Below are 18,253 nucleotides of genomic sequence, written 5' to 3'. Positions count from 1 at the left end.
TCGTTGGCAATGCTATTTATGCACTCTCGTCAAAGGCGCATTGTTCCTTCTGTCTGACATGCTCTCCGACCTCACTCAGGGTGTGGCTACTTACTTATGCACAGTTTATAGGAGGTAGATTCTCTCACACCTACTAAAATCACATTCATATCTTAACAACAATACTTTCATAATTGTTTATATTATATGCCCAACGTTAAGGATGGAGACTTCATACCTGTAGTGTAAATACTTTTCGAGTTACATTATTTATTTTTCACCAGTTTTAATGACATCACAAAATGAAAACCCATATGACATTAGTTTTCTATAGCTCCCCACTGACCATTCCCCACATTGTTATGTTAGAAATATTGATCCAGTATGCACTTTTGACCGTGTTAGAGTTTAAGAGGGAAAACTGTCCGTGAAACAAAGACATTCCTTTGGTTGATACTAAAGGGGGAGAAAGAGCCCCCCCCCCGTAATTTATAACAGGGTGTGAACTGTCAAACCGGGCCAATTCCTCCCCTTTTCTGTGGCGGAAAGAAGGGGTCTGGTTATTGTCAATCATTGCTGAGCTGATCTGACCCATTGTGATCCTTACAGGACAGTCATGACAACATGTTTAAACCATACATTTCCTTTTATTTGTTCATTTTTTTGAATATTTTATTTTAGCATTTTCCAATTAAGTACATTCAAAACAAAAATTAAAAGATATTAGACAACAATATGACAAAGTGACAGTGACAGACGAGCGTAAAAATATATATATATATAATAATAACAATTATATATACAAACATACAATAAATAAGTCATAATAAAAAATAATAATAATGAGACATTTGATCATATGGTCACCTGCCGTAGGCTACTGTAGATATTATACACTACGTGTGAAACATTATGTGAGGATTATATAGAGATTCAATCAATGTGATGTGAGGGGAGATTCTGCATATAGGTTGCCAAATTCTGTAAAATGTCTCTAACTTATTCCTCAAGCAGTAAGTGATTTCCTCCAGTGGGATACAACTATTAACTTCCGATAGCCAGATTGCAACTGGCAGGGGGGAATCCGATTTCCATTTCAAGGCAATACATTTCTTGGCAATTGCTAGCAATATTTCTGTTAGCTTTATAGTATGGCTTTGCCAAAGATTGGAATTAGTAAAGTTACCCAGTAGATAAACCTTCGGGTCTAAAGGGAATACAACCCCATGATTTGAGGATATGGTATTGCATACCCCCTGCCAGAAACCGTGTAGTTTTGAACACTGCCAAGTGGAATGGAGGAATGTTCCTTCATCTGAGCCACATCTAAAACACAGGGAGGAGATATCAGGGTTGAACTTGTGCAGTCTAGATGGGGTGATATAGAGCTGATGGAGGAAATTAAACTGGATCAGTCTGTATCTGGAGTTCAATGTGGATGTTACACCATCCCTGCATAGGTCACTCCATAGACCCTCATCAAGATCAATACCCAGATCTTTTTCCCATCTAAGTCGGGGTTTATCTAGCTCAGGCAGTGTTAGTCCTGACATAAGAGCATCGTAAACACGGGAAATGGTCTTGAACAGTGGTTGGTCTGCATGGCAGAGTTGTTCAATAGGTGACATCATAGGTAGGTTCCATTGTCCCTTCAGAGTCACCCTAATAAAGTTTCGTAGCTGTAGGTAGCTAAAGAAGTCCCTGTTAGACAAGTGGTATTTCTGTTTCAGCTGTTCAAAAGACATAAGAACTCCCTCCTCATAACAATGTTCCAGAAGAGTGATACCCTTATCAGACCATGGTCTAAAGTTACTATTCTGGAAAAACATAGGAATCAATCTATTGTTCCATAAAGGGGTTTTAGGGGAAAGAAATCCCTCTCGTCTGAACAGCTCATGCAGTTTGCACCATGCCAGGACAGAATGTATGATTAAAGGGTTGTCTGTGATGGTTTTTATCGATTTTCTGTCCCATTTGTAAAACAGTTCTGCCCCAGTGTCATCATTTACCTCAAACTTTCAATGTTCAACCATGAGGGAGAGGGACCATTGTCAAACCTCTGAGCCAGAAACCTAGACTGTGCAGCCCAGTAGTACATTCTAATATTGGGGAGGTTTAAGCCCCCTTGACCGTAATCAAGGTTCAGTTTATCCAGGCCAACCCTCGGGGTTTTGCCATGCCAGATAAACCGTCTGGTCAGCTTGTTGAGAGAGGAAAAGAATGCTGCGGGAACAGGGATAGGGAGAGATTGAAACAAATATAGAAATCTGGGCAGGACATTCATTTTAATTACATTGATTCTACACAGTAGAGTGAGAGGCAGGTCCATCCATTTACACAGGTCACCCTCCACCTTTTGCAACAAGCTGGACAGATTGAGTTTATAGAGGTTCTTCAGGTTACCATCCACCATTATGCCCAAATATGTGAAGCCCATAGGCGACCATCTAAAAGGAAACTTGTGCTTGATGGTATGGTGGTCAAAGACAGACAACGGTAAGATTTTGCTTTTATGAAAATTGACCTTATATCCAGAGAAAGAACTATAACGCTGTAGTAGTGTCACAGCTGTTCGAAGGAGCGGACCAAAATGCAGCGTATTCCTAGTTCCACATATTTATTAAACGTGAAACTGAATGCAATACACTTAAATACTTGAATATACAAAAACAACAAACCATGACGCAGAGAGGAAAAAACACTACCGTAATTTCCGGACTATTGAGCGCACCTGAATATAAGCCGCACCCACTGAATTTTAAAAAAAAGTATTATTTTGAACATAAATAAGCCGCACATGTCTATAAGCCGCAGGTGCCTACCGGTACATTGAAACAAATTAACTTTACACAGGCTTTAACGAAACACGGCTTGTAACAAAAATAAATAGGCTTTAACCTCTATGGCCTAGGTGGGACGTCACCGTCCCACTCTATTCAACAGCAAGTGGAACAGCGTGGCGCGAAATACAAAAACCTCAAAAATGCAATCATTTCAATTTTTCAAACATACGACTATTTTACACCATTTTAAAGATAAGACTCGTTAATCTAACCACATTGTCCGATTTCAAAAAGGCTTTACAGCAAAAGCAAAACATTAGATTATGTTAGGAGAGTACATAGCCCAAAATAATCACACAGCCATTTTCCAAGCAAGCATATGTCACAGAAACCCAAAACACAGCTAAATGAAGCACTAAAACCTTTGATGATCTTCATCAGATGACACTCCTAGGACATTATGTTATACAATACATGCATGTTTTGTTCAATCAAGTTCATATTTTTATCAAAAAACAGCTTTTTACATTGGCGTGTGATGTTCAGAAAATGTATCCCCACCGAAAACTTCCAGTGAATTTACTAAATTACTCATCATAAACGTTGATAAAATATATAACAATTATTTTAAGAATTATAGATACAGAACTCCTTTATGCAATCGCTATGTCAGATTTTAAAATACCTTTTCGGCGAAAGCACATTTTGCAGTATTCTGAGTACATAGCTCAGCCATCATGGCTAGCTATTTTGACACCCTCCAACTTCGGGGCACACTAAACTCAGAATTAGTATTAGAAAAATTGTATTACCTTTGCTGATCTTCATCAGAATGCACTCCCAGGACTGCTACTTCCACAAGAAATGTTGTTTTTGTTCCAAATAATCCATAGTTATGTCCAAATACCTCCGTTTTGTTCGTGCGTTCAGGTCACTATCCAAAGGGTAACGCGCGAGCGCACAATTTTGAACATGAAAAGTTATTAATAAACAAATTAGGCACATTTGGGCAGTCTTGATACAAAATTTTGAACAGAAATGCCGTGGTTCATTGGATCAGTCTGAAACTTTGCACATATACTGCTGCCATCTAGTGGCCAAAATATAAATTGCACCTGGGCTGGAATAATACATTATGGCTTTTCTCTTGCATTTTAAAGATGATTATTCTTCTTTGTATTATCTTTTATCAGATCTAATGTGTTCTATTCTCCTACATTCCTTTCACATGTCCACATACTTCAAATTGTGTTTCCTTTCAAATGGTATCAAGAATATGCATATCCTTGCTTCAAGGCCTGGGCTATAGGCATTTAGATTTAGGTATGTCATTTTAGGTGAAAATTGAAAAAGTGTCCGATCCTTAAGAGCGTCCTGTCATAACAACAGCAGTCAAGCACCCAAGCTTACTGGATAACATTGACTAGCTTGCTAGCTACTTCCCGGCACAAATGAGAACAGCTCACTGACTGTTTTACTCACCCTAGCTGAGCTGATTAGGCTGTTTTTATATTATCTACAGCGTTGGTGACTGCTGCTGGCAACAATTTAATTATGCTTTTTTTGCCAACATTTGCCAACACAGGCCATATTCAACGGGTGTTGCGCGTTCGTAAATTCATCAGTTATTCTGCACTCTGGCACACTCAGACGAGAGGGCTCTGAAATTGGAGTAGGTAGCCAGAGTGAATTTACCAGCTACGTCTAGCAACAGTTCGCAGTGACATCATGAACATTCTATTGAAATGGTTACTTGCATAGTGGAGTCTTTTGTTATGATATGTCGCTAGCTAGCTAAACAATGAACCATAATCCAAACTCATGACGTTACTACCCTGCATGAATCTGCAGGTAGCTAACCAACCAGGTTCAAGGTTAGCTAGCTAACATTAGGCTATAACTAGCAAAGCAAATGGCTCTGATATACAAATTAATATTATGTGGATGGACGCTTCTCCCTCTGTCATGGATGCCATGGTTGCCCTTAGTATGAAGATGTAATCCAAAGACAGGTGTTTTCTCCAGCTCCTCCTTAGCTATCATACTCTAATTCTATTGATTTCAAAACTCGGTTCTCCAGAAAGTGGAGAGCAACACTTATGCAGTTCTACTACGCAATATATATTTTTTAAAGCCACGTTAGATAGGATTACCTACACATACTGACCAGCTCAAATAAACAGAAGCGTGCTACATTTTTTTTTTTTACATTCAAATGGCTCTCCTGCAAAGTAGTGACATGTGGCATACACCTTGTTTACTGAAACGAGTCACAATTTGCTTTCTAATGATCATGATCTTTTCCTCGAAGATGTTCATGAAGTCATTACTGCTGATGTGAAAGCCATCCTCTCTTGGGGAATGGTGCTTTTTAGTTTTTTGGGGGGATTGTCATTATTCTCCTCAATTAGGTTGGAAAAATAGGATAATCGAGCAGCAGTGAGGGCTCTTCAATATTGCTCGGTATTGTCTTTCCAAGCTAGTCGAAAGACTTCGAATCTGACCAACTCTCTTGCTATCTCTCTCGGCACGATCTTCTTGACCCTAACCAGTCAGGCTTCAAGACAGGTCACTCCACCAAGACTGCTTTTCTCTGTGTCATGGAGGCTCTCCGCACTGCCAAAGCTGACTGTACAAACTCAGTCTCACATCAGAATTCATGTTCATCCATGTTTATCAAACTCCACATTTTGACTTTGTTCCAAATTTCGAAGTGTTTAAGGTTAAGTTTAGGCATTAACTATTAAAGGCTGAAAACAAAAATATAAACAACTTTCTATCGCTGGATTCGAATATGCAACCTTTGGAATAAGAAGCCGATGCTTACGCCCATCCACCTTCCCCGCCCACAATGCCTTAGCAAAACAAAACCTACTTGAAAGTAACAGTACTCACTGTTGCCCCTAGTGGCCGGTTTCCACATAATCTTCCCACATCCTCAGACATGGATGGACGTTAATTGCTTACTTGTATCACGGATGACCTGCTTGGACTCTCTCTCCTGTGTTTTCTCCAAGATCTATCCGCTGCCTTTGACATCGTGAACCATCAGATCCTTCTCTCACCGCTGGGCATCTCAGGCTGTGCACACTCTTGGATTTCATACTACCTGGCAGGCTGCTCCTACCAGGTGACGTGGCGAGGATCTGTTTCTAGGCCCTCTTCTCTTTCTACACCAAGTCACTCAGCTACGTCATATCCTCGCATGGTCTCTCATATCATTGCTATGCGGATGTCACTCAACCACTTCCCCCCCTTCTGACACCTAGGTGTCAACACACAACTCTGCGTGCCTGGCAGATATCTCAGCTTGGATGTCAGCCCATCAGCTCAAACTCAATCTCGACCAGGCGGAGCTGCTCTTCTTCCCGGGGAAGGCCCTGCCCTCTTCAAGAACTCTCCATCACGGTTAAAGATTCCATGATGTCCCCCTCCCAGAATGCAAAGAACCTTGGAATGACATCAAAGCAGAGACTTGCTCCTGCAGGTTCATGCTCTACAATATCCGTGGAGTACAACACTACCTCACACAGGAAGCGGCGCAGGTCCTAATCCAGGCACTTGTTATCTCCCGTCTGGCCTACTGCAAGTTGATGGTGGTTGGGCACCCCGCTTGCCATCAAACCCCTGCAACTTATCCAGAATACTGCAGTCCTCGTTCAACCTTCCAATGTTCTCCCATGTCAACCCACTCCTCAGCACACTCCAATGGCTTTCAGTCGACGCTTGCATCCACTACAATACCATGGTTTCTTGCCTACAGAGCAGCAAGAGAAGCTGCCCCTTCCTACCTTCAGGCAATGTTCAAACCCTACACCCCAACCCTAGTACTCCATTCTGCCACTTCTGGTCTCTTGGTCTTTCCACCCCTATGGGAGGGCAGCTACAGCTCAGCCCAGTCAAAGCTTTTCTCTGTTCTGGAAACCCAATGGTGGAACCAGCTTCCCCTTGAATGTAGGACAGCAGAGTCCCTTCCCATCTTCTGAAAAAAATCTGAAATCATACCTCTTCAAATAGTATCATAAATTCACAGCCAGTGACTGAGATATGTGGTTGTCCCAACTAGCTATCTAAAGATGAATGCAGTAACTGTAAGTCACTCTGGATAAGTGTCTGCTAAATGACTAAAATGTAATATGTGGTAGTTTAAGATGAGAATGTAATGCACTGTGAAAGCAAATCCCTTGTCATTTTCCCTTGATTCAAGAGAGCTGGGTATACTGTAATGTGTTTTTGAAGTGTTGATCTAAACACTTATAACAACATTTTCAACGGTTCCTTCAAGTAATTACATTCAGTTTCACATAATGTCCTATGTTTACCCTCCTAGGTTAACGTCGTCATACTGAGCATCTAGGTCCAGGGCGAACGTGCGTTTGCCCGCCTGCTGCTGGCAGTCCGCATGGCCACCTGGAACCAGATCCTGGACCCCTGGGTCTACATCCTCCTGAGGAAGGCCATCCTCAAGAAACTCTTCCTGCTGGTGCACAGCTGCTGGAAAACCAAGTCCCACTCCCACCCCCACCCTCTCAACCGCTGGAAGTGCAGCACAGTGAAGGGCTCTGGGTAGACTAGTGGAACCTCCATCAGCAGTAAGCCAGACTGCTTCTGCTTGGATGGAAATGTCAGAGGCCTACCAGACACAATATTGTGCTGTACATTCATGAGGCGTACAGACACTGGCATGTTAGCCATCATTGACAGTGACAAACACTTAATGCCTGGACCCAGATGGACTCCTGAGTTGGCCCTATTGATTGCTTCTAGCTAACCTATTAGTACCTTACTACCTAACCTTGAAAGGATGAACTCTGCAATCAGCACTAGATGTCAATGTAGTCTTCTTGAGTCTTCTCTGTGAGAGTTATGGCTTATAAACCCAGCTGCTCAGAACTAAAGACATCTGTAGCTCTAGAGTTCCTCACAGCCCTCAAAGCATCTGCAGAATGACAAGATTGAAAATGGGTTTTTAACACATTTTGGATTCATGTGTCTCTGTCCTAAGTGAGAGTACTTTTTGCTCGACGGTTTTCTGGATAGTTTTTTTTTCGATTTGGTTTTAGTCATTTTAAATATGTTGAGTTCGATCATCTGCTCCCCCCCTTATTTATTTATTTTTTATTTTACAAAAATGTATTGTTTTACTCAAACCACCGTGGGATCGGACCCCTTGCATACGTTTGACACCCCTGGCCTAGGCTATGCTGCCCTACAAAGGCAAAACTCAGTAACTACGCCAACAGCCAAACTGAAATGGCTTGAAATATGTTTTTACTAGCCAGCCAAATGTGTTAGGTTGATAAGTGAAAATGCAATGATGTATAATGCTATTATTGAGTAATACTTTATGCATATCAACCATGAGCACTGATTTGAGCTACGCCCCCTAAAATGCAGATAATGCACTCTCCCTTCTGTATGGTCTTAAACACCTATATGGGTAATGCAAAGTGCAGTATCTACAATCTAAATCTCTTTATACAACTTTCTTGTTGTTTTCCTGTTTGATGGAAACAGTTAGAAATATCAAACTACGTTCCTACTGTATTTAATGGTTTTATGTAGTTACGTTTTCATATTTTGAATGTTGTATTGTAATAACCCTCAAGTATTTTTTTTGCCATAAGGTAAGGACTATTTCATCACGCAGAATGTTTATACTTAAACATTTTACTTTTTGCAGTAACTACAATCTAAATGTGTTTATCCAACTTTCCTGTTTGTTTTTCTGTTTTCTGTTTTTCATATGGTCATTTATTTGACTTTGTGGTCATAAGTCAAATCGGTGGTCATCAAATAAAATGGGTGGAGGCGGAGCAGTTGCCTTACCAGGCGGTGATACAGCCCGACAGGATGCTCTCGATTGTGCATCTGTAAATGTTTGTGAGTGTTTTTGGTGACAAGCCAAATTTCTTCTGCCTCCTGAGGTTGAAGAGGTGCTGCTGCGCCTTCTTCACCACGCTGTCTGTGTGGGTGGACCATTTCAGTTTGTCCGTGATGTGTACGCCGAGGAACTTAAAACTTTCCACCTTCTCCACTACTGTCCCATCGATTTGGATAGGGGGGTGCTCCCTCTGCTGTTTCCTAAAGTCCACAATCGTCTCCTTTGTTTTGTTGACATTGAGTGGTATTTTCCTGACACCATACTCCGAGGGCCCTCACCTCCTCCCTGTAGGCCGTCTCGTCGTTGTTGGTAATCAAGCCTACCACTGTAGTGTCGTCTGCAAACTTGATGATGGAGATGTTGTTTCCTACCCTCACCACCTGGGGGCGTCACGTCACAAAGTCCAAGACCCAGTTGCACAAGGTGGGGTCGAGACCCTGGGTAATGACGAGTTTGGAGAGTACTTCGGTGTTAAATGCTGAGCTGTAGTCGATGAACAGCATTCTTACATAGGTATTCCTCTTGTCCAGATGGGCTAGAGCAGTGTGCAGTGTGATTGCATCGTCTGTGGACCTATTGGGGTGGTAAGTAAATTGGAGTGGGTCTAGGGTGTCAGGTAGGTTGGAGGTGATATGATCCTTGACTAGTCTCTCAAAGCTCTTCATGATGCTGGAAGTGAGTGCTACGGGGTGATAGTCATTTAGCTCAGTTACCTTAGCTTTATTGGGAACAGGAACAATGGGGGTCCTCTTGAAGCATGTGGGAACATCAGACTGGGATAGGGATTGATTGAATATGTCCGTAAACACACCAGCCAGAAAGTGTTAACCCTCGCAAGGCTGCCGACCCAGACTGCATCCCTAGCCTCATCGTCACAGCCAACATGCTCTGAGGATGAGGCTAGGGATGCAGTCTGGGTCGGCAGCCTTGCGAGGGTTAACACTTTTAAATGTTTTACTCACGTTGGCTGCGGTGAAGGACAGTCTGCAGGTTTTGGTAGCGGGCCGTGTCGGTGGCACTGTATTGTCCTCAAAGCGAGCAAAGAAGTTGTTTAGTTTGTCTGGGAGCAAAACATCGGGGTCCGGGAAGGGGCTGGTTTTCTTTTTGTAGTCCGTGATTGACTGTAGACCCTGCCACATACCTCTCGTGTCTGAGCCGTTGAATTGCGACTCTACTTTGTCCCTATACTGACGCTTAGCTTGTTTGATTGCCTTGGGGAGGGAATAGCTACACTGTTTGTATTCGGTCATGTTTCCGGTCGCCTTGCCCTGATTAAAAGCAGTGGTTCGCGCTTTCAGTTTTGCCATCAATCCACGGTTTCTGGTTGGGGAAGGTTTTAATTGTCGCCGTGGGTACAACATCACCGATGCACTTGCTAATAAACTCGCTCACCGAATCAGCGATCATCAATGTTATTGTTCGACGCTATCCGGAACATATCCCAGTCCACATGATCGAAGAAATCTTGATGCGTGGAATCAGATTGGTCGGACCAGCGTTGAGCAGACCTGAGCACGGGCGTTACCTGTTTTAGTTTCTGTCTATAGGCTGGGAGCAACAAAATGGAGTCGTGGTCAGATTTGCCGAAAGGAGGGTGAGGAAGGGCTTTGTATGCGTCGCGGAAGTTAGAGTAACAAGGATCCAGAATTTTTCCAGCCCGGGTCGCGTATTCGATATGCAAATAAAATTTAGGGAGCCTTGTTTTCAGATTAGCCTTGTTAAAATCCCCAGCTACAACAAATGCAGCCTCAGGATATTTTTATTTTTTTATTTTTTTTATTTCACCTTTATTTAACCAGGTAGACAAGTTGAGAACAAGTTCTCATTTACAATTGCGACCTGGCCAAGATAAAGCAAAGCAGTTCGACAACACACAACAACACAGAGTTACACATGGAGTAAAACAAATATACAGTCAATAATACAGTAGAAAAAATAAGTATATGTACGATGTGAGCAAATGAGGTGAGATAAGGGAGGTAAAGGCAAAAAAGTCCATGGTGGCAAAGTAAATACAATATAGCAAGTAAAACACTGGAATGGTAGATTTGTAGTAGAAGAAAGTGCAAAGTAGAAATAGAGATAATGGGGTGCAAAGGAGCAAAATCAAATAAATAAAATAAATAAATACAGTAGGGGAAGATGTAGTTGTTTGGGCTAAATTATAGATGGGCTATGTACAGGTGCAGTGATCTGTGAGCTGCTCTGACAGCTGGTGCTTAAAGCTAGTGAGGGAGATAAGTGTTTCCAGTTTCAGAGATTTTTGTAGTTCGTTCCAGTCTTTGGCAGCAGAGAACTGGAAAGAGAGACGGCCAAAAGAGGAATTGGCTTTGGGGGTGACCAGAGAGATATACCTGCTGGAGCGCGTGCTACAGTTGGGTGCTGCTATGGTGACCAGTGAACGGAGATAAGGGGGGACTTTACCTAGCAGGGTCTTGTAGATGACCTGGAGCCAGTGGGTTTGGCGATGAGTATGAAGCGAAGGCCAGCCAACGAGAGCGTATAGGTCGCAGTGGTGGGTAGTATATGGGGCTTTGGTGACAAAACGGATGGCACTGTGATAGACTGCATCCAGTTTGTTGAGTAGGGTATTGGAGGCTATTTTGTAAATGACATCGCCGAAGTCGAGGATCGGTAGGATGGTCAGTTTTACTAGGGTATATTTGGCAGCATGAGTGAAGGATGCTTTGTTGCGAAATAGGAAGCCAATTCTTGATTTAACTTTGGATTGGAGATGTTTGATGTGAGTCTGGAAGGAGAGTTTACAGTCTAACCAGACACCTAGGTATTTGTAGTTGTCCACATATTCTAAGTCAGAACCGTCCAGAGTAGTGATGCAGGACAGGCGGGCAGGTGCAGGCAGCGATCGGTTGAAGAGCATGCATTTAGTTTTACTTGTATTTAGGAGCAGTTGGAGGCCACGGAAGGAGAGTTGTATGACATTGAAGCTCGTCTGGAGGGTTGTTAACACAGTGTCCAAAGAAGGGCCAGAAGTATACAGAATGGTGTCGTCTGCGTAGAGGTGGATCAGAGACTCACCAGCAGCAAGAGCGACATCATTGATGTATACAGAGAAAAGAGTTGGCCCAAGATTTGAACCCTGTGGCACCCCCATAGAGACTGCCAAAGGTCCGGACAACAGCCCCTCCGATTTGACACACTGAACTCTATCAGAGAAGTAGTTGGTGAACCAGGTGAGGCAATCATTAGAGAAACCAAGGCTATTGAGTCTGCTGATGAGGATGTGGTGATTGACAGAGTCGAAAGCTTTGGCCAGGTCAATGAAAACGGCAGTACAGTATTGTTTCTTATCGATGGCGGTTGTGATATCGTTTAGGACCTTGAGCGTGGCTGAGGTGCACCCATGACCAGCTCTGAAACCAGATTGCATAGCGGAGAAGGTGCGGTGGGATTCGAAATGGTCGGTAATCTGTTTGTTGACTTGGCTTTCGAAGACCTTAGAAAGGCAGGGTAGGATGGATATAGGTCTATAGCAATTTGGGTCAAGAGTGTCCCCTCCTTTGAAGAGGGGATGACAGCAGCTGCTTTCCAATCTATGGGAATCTCAGACGACACGAAAGAGAGGTTGAACAGGGTAGTAATAGGGGTTCAATAATTTCGGCAGATAATTTTTGAAAGAAAGGGTCCAGATTATCTAGCCCGGCTGATTTGTAGGGGTCCAGATTTTGCAGCTCTTTCAGAACATCAGCTGAATGGATTTGGGAGAAGGAGAAATGGGGAAGGCTTGGGCGAGTAGCTGTGGGGGGTGCAGTGCTGTTGACTGCAGTAGGGGTAGCCAGGTGGAAAGCATGGCCAGCCGTAGAAAAATGCTTATTGAAATTCTCAATTATAGTGGGTTTATCGGTGGTGACAGAGTTTCCTATCCTCAGTGCAGTAGGCAGTTGGGAGGAGATGTTCTTATTCTCCATGGACTTTACAATGTCCCAGAACTTTTTTGAATTTGTGTTGCAGGAAGCAAATTTCTGCTTGAAAAAGCTAGCCTTAGCTTTTCTAACTGCCTGTGTATATTGGTTTCTAACTTCCCTGAAAAGTTGCATATCACGGGGGCTGTTTGATGCTAATGCAGAATGCCATAGGATGTTTTTGTGTTGGTTAAGGGCAGTCAGGTCTAGGGAGAACCAAGGGCTATATCTGTTCCTGGTTCAAAATTTCTTGAATGGGGCATGCTTATTCAAGATGGTGAGGAAGGCATTTTTTTTAAATAACCAGGCATCCTCTACTGACGGGATGAGGTCAATATTCTTCCAGGATACCAGGGCCAGGTCGATTAGAAAGGCTTGTTCGCTAAAATGTTTCAGGGAGCGTTTGACAGTGATGAGTGGAGGTCGTTTGACCACTGACCCATTACGGATGCAGGCAATGAGGCAGTGATCGCTGAGATCTTGGTTGAAAACAGCAGAGGTGTATTTAGAGGGCAAATTGGTTAGGATGATATCTATGAGGGTGCCAGTGTTTACGGCTTTGGGGTGGTACCTGGTGGGTTCATTAATAATTTGTGTGAGATTGAGGGCGTCAAGCTTCGATTGTAGGATGGCTGGGGTGTTTAGCATGTCCCAGTTTAGGTCACCTAGTAGCACGAGCTCTGAAGATAGATGGGGGGCAATCAGTTCACATATGGTGTCCAGAGCACAGCTGGGGGCAGAGGGTGGTCTATAGCAGGCGGCAACGGTGAGAGACTTGTTTTTAGAGAGATGGATTTTTAAAAGTAGAAGTTCAAATTGTTTGGGTACAGACCTGGATAGTAGGACAGAACTCTGCAGGCTATCTCTGCAGTAGATTGCAGCACCGCCCCCTTTGGTCATTCTGTCTTGTCTGAAAACATTGTAGTTAGGGATGAAGATTTCAGAGTTTTTGGTGGACTTCCTAAGCCAGGATTCAGACACGGCTAGGACATCCGGGTTGGCAGAGTGTGCTAAAGCAGTGAATAAAACAAACTTAGGGAGGAGGCTTCTAATGTTAACATGTATGAAACCAAGGCTATTACGGTTACAGAAGTCATCAAAAGAGAGCGCCTGGGGAGTAGGAGTGGAGCTAGGCACTGCAGGGCCTGGATTCACCTCTACATCACCAGAGGAACAGAGCAGTATGAGGATAAGGATACGGCTAAAAGCTATAAGAATTGGTCGTCTGTGACGTCCGGAATAGAGAGAAAAAGGAGCAGGGTTCTGGGGGCGATAAAATAGCTTCATGGTATAATGTACAGACAAATGTATGGTAGGATATGAGTACAGTGGAGGTAAACCTAGGCATTTCGTGATGATGAGAGAGATATTGTCTTTAGAAACATCATTGAAACCAGAAGATGTCATAGCATTTGTGGGTGGAGGAACTGGGAGGTTGGATAATGTATAATGAGCAGGGCTAGAGGCTCTACAGTGAAATAAGCCAATAAACACTAACCAGAACAGCAATGGACAGGGCATATTGACATTAAGGAGAGGCATGCTTAGCCGAGTGATCAAGGGGTCCAGTGAGAGTTAGATAGCTAGCCGAGCCATAGGTAGCAAGCTGGTAGAAGATGGAGGGAGGTCTGTTTTTAGCCACCTCGTGCGATTCCGTCTGTAGATTAGTGGAGTTCCGTGTGGAAGGGGGGGACCAGTCCAATTGGCAAAATAGTTAGTTATAGTGGCCCAAGAAAATTGTCCGATAGACCTATTCAGATAGTAGCCGATGAGACAGCTAACGATTAGCGGGCCGCAGATGGGCATTCGGGTTACGTCGCGACGGAGGGGCCAGTTGGATAACTCCCTCGGGCAGATAACGTCAGTGGTCCAGTCATGAAGGCCCGATGGGGCTCCGCATCGGCAGTAAAACGGGTCCGGATAGGTGATTGTAGCCCAGGAGAGGCTGATGGAACTCTTCAGCTGGCTAGCTCCGGAATAGGCCAGGAGTGGCTGATGAAACTCTTCAACTGGCTAGCTCCGGAATAGCCCAGGAGTGGCTGATGAAACTCTTCAGCTGGCTAGCTCCGGAATAATTTATGTTAACTCCAGGACCTACGTTGCCAATAGTCACTCAGGTAGCAGCTAGCTAGCTGCAAGATCCAGGTGTAAATGTCCAGAGCCTGCGGTAGAAATCCGGGGATATGGAGAGAGAATAGGTCCGGTAAGCTCTGGTCTGAGTCGCGCTGTACAAAAACTGGCGATAGCTTTACGAGCTAATGGATAGCTGAGGACCGCTAACCGCGGCTAGCTGAACTCCAACGTTAGCCAGGCTAACCTCTGGCTAGTTTCTGTTGTGGATTTCAGATTTGAGGTAAATAATACTTTTATTTTTTAAATTGGTGAGGCGGGTTGCAGGAGAGTGTTTTGAGGTTGAGTTTTTAGAAAAAAAATATGTAAAAAGATATGCGAAGAAAATATGTAAATATATATATACACGGGACACGACAAGAGGAAGACAAAGGACGTCTGAACTGCTACGCCCTCTTGGGATTGAATATGTGGTTTCCAGTTTACATAGAGTCCAATGAAGTTCTTTCAGGGCCATCGAGGTGTCTGCTTGGGGGGGAGGGGTGTACACGACTGTGATTATAATCGAAGAGAATTCTCTTGGTAGATAATGCAGTCGGCATTTGATTGTAAGGAAGTCCAGGTCAGGTGAACAGAAGGACTTGAGTTCCTGTGCGCTGTTATGATCACACCCTGACTCGTTAATCATAAAGCATACACTCCTGCCCTTCTTCTTACCAGAGAGATGTTTGTTTCTGTCGGTGCGATGCGTGAGGAAACCAGGTGGCTGTACCGACTCTGATAACATATCCCGAATGAGCCATGTTTCCGTGAAACAGAGAATGTTACAATCTCTGATGTCTCTCTGGAAGGCAACCCTTGCTCGGATTTTGTCTACCTTGTTGTCAAGAGACTGTACATTGGTTAGTAGTATACTCGGGAGCGGTGGGCGATGTGCCCGTCTACGAAGCCTGACCAGAAGACCGCTCCGTCCCACAGTTGTTTTGGGTCGCCTGCTGGGATTCGATCCATTGTCCTGGGTGATGGACCAAACAGAGGATCCGCTTCGGGAAAGTCGTATTCCTGGTCGTAATGTTGGTAAGTTGACGTTGCTCTTATATCCAACAGTTCCTCCCGGCTGTATGTAATAAGACTTAAGATTTCCTGGGGTAACAGTGTAATAAATAATAAATAAATAAAACTAAATGTTGCATAGTTTCCTAAGAACGCGAAGAGAGGCGGCCATCTCTGTCGGCGCCGGATGTTACATTTCATGGTTAACATGCATAAAAATGACTTCATAATAAGACAATGCATTATCACTTATCTACCTACAACATATTTGTCTGGACTGCAAATCAACATTAAAGACATTTTTCTCAGTTTCACTGTGCATAGTTACTGCTCTTTGCCTTTGTATGGCAGAGCGGGTAACTGCAGACAAAACACAGTGGAACAAAGCCATAGTCCTTTGGATTTTGTAGTTAGTGCAAATGTCACACTCCATTTTCTCTGAAACTGAACTTAATTAAACCAGGACACGTTGTCACAAGATAGAACAGATACTACAAAGCCTGATTTCAGTCTTAACTCAATTTTGAACAAAATTTGGACCAAAGGTGTAATTACTGCATTTTGCCCTTGTAGGTCAGTATGGGGAAAGTCTAAACCGAATGCTTTGAACTTCCCAACTCTCACGTCACCCTAATGAAGTTGAAAATTCAAACTGTTAAGGTAAGGGTTATTATGGTAAAGAATAGGAGTTAAGGTTAGAGTAGGGATGTCCCAAGGATTCCAGATAGCACTAACTTGGCTATGTTGCCTCATACTTTTTATATTTAACTAGGCAAGTCAGTTAAGAACAAATTCTTATTTACAATGACAGCCTAACCCAGACAACACTGGGCCAATTGTGCACCACCCTATGGGACTCGCAATCACAGCCAGTTGTGATACAGCCTGGAATCAAACCAGGGTCTGTAGTGACACCTCTATCACTGAGATGCAGTGCCTTAGACCGCTGCGCCACTCGGCAGCCTAGACTAATTGCCAGACTGATTACTGCTGGTGTGTAGCAAGTTTCAAGTTTTATTGGTCGTATGTAGAGGATACACGTGGCATACACCATCCAACAAAATGCTTACTTGCAGTTTCCTTCTCGACAATGCAACAACAATAAGATATAAAATAAAAAAATATGAATACGGAAATATAGTAAAATGCTCAACAGAATAGACATTTTTTTATTTTATTTATTTCACCTTTATTTAACCAGGTAGGCTAATTGAGAACAAGTTCTCATTTGCAACTGCGACCTGGCCAAGATAAAGCGTAGCAATTCGACACATACAACACAAAGTTACACATGGAATAAACAAAACATACAGTCAATAATACAGTAGAACAAAAGAAAACAAAAAGTCTATATACAGTGAGTGCAAATGAGGTAAGTTAAGGCAATAAATAGGCCATGGTGGCGAAGTAATTACAATATAGCAATTAAACACTGGAATGGTAGATGTGCAGAAGATGAATGTGCAAGTAGAGATACTGGGGTGCAAAGGAGCAAGATAAATAAATAAATACAGTATGGGAATGAGGTAGGTAGATGGGCTGTTTACAGATGGGCTATGTACAGGTGCAGTGATCTGTGAGCTGCTCTGACAGCTGGTGCTTAAAGCTCGTGAGGTAGATATGAGTCTCCAGCTTCAGAGATTTTTGCAGTTCGTTACAGTCATTGGCAGCAGAGAACTGGAAGGAAAGGCGGCCAAAGGAGGAATTGGCTTTGGGGGTGACCAGTGAGATCTACCTGCTGGAGCGCATGCTACGAGTGGGTGCTGCTATGGTGACCAGTGAGCTGAGATAAGGCGGGGCTTTACCTAGCAGAGACTTGTAGATAACCTGTAGCCAGTGGGTTTGGCGACGAGTATGAAGTGAGGGCCAACCAACAAGAGCGTACAGGTCGCAATGGTGGGTAGTGTATGGGGCTTTGGTGACAAAACGGATGGCACTGTGATAGACTGCATCCAGTTTGTTGAGTAGAGTGTTGGAGGCTATTTTATAGAGGACATCACCGAAGTCGAGGATCGGTAGGATGGTCAGTTTTACGAGGGTGTGTTTGGCAGCATGAGTGAAGGATGCTTTGTTGTGAAATAGGAAGCCGATTCTAGATTTAATTTTGGATTGGAGAGGCTTAATGTGAGTCTGGAAGGAGAGTTTACAGTCTAACCAGACACCCATTTAAGCATAAGTAGAATAGAGGAAAGCACAATATTTACATATGTATCATTGGTTCGCAAGTGTTTAAATTGTGCAATAGTAAATAAGAGTCTGGTAGCAGCAGTGTGTGTGTGTGTGTGTGTGTGTGTGTGTGTGTGTGTGTGTGTGTGTGTGTGTGTGTGTGTGTGTGTGTGTGTGTGTGTGTGTGTGTGTGTGTGCTAAGGTGCAGAGAGTCAGTGCAGGTGGTCAGTCTAGTTCAAGTGTCCAGCAGTCTGATGGCTTGTAGATAGAAACTGTCTCTGAGCCTGTTGGTATCAGAACTAACGTTCCGATAACATCTGCCTACAGTAAGGAAATGAACAGCTCATGGCTGGGGTGTGTGGGGTCCTTGATGATGTCTTGGATGTCTTGGTTAT

Source organism: Salmo salar, chromosome ssa16 (genome assembly GCF_905237065.1).
Source record: "Salmo salar chromosome ssa16, Ssal_v3.1, whole genome shotgun sequence".
Taxonomy (NCBI): domain Eukaryota; kingdom Metazoa; phylum Chordata; class Actinopteri; order Salmoniformes; family Salmonidae; genus Salmo; species Salmo salar.
This window is presented reverse-complemented; position numbering follows the sequence as displayed.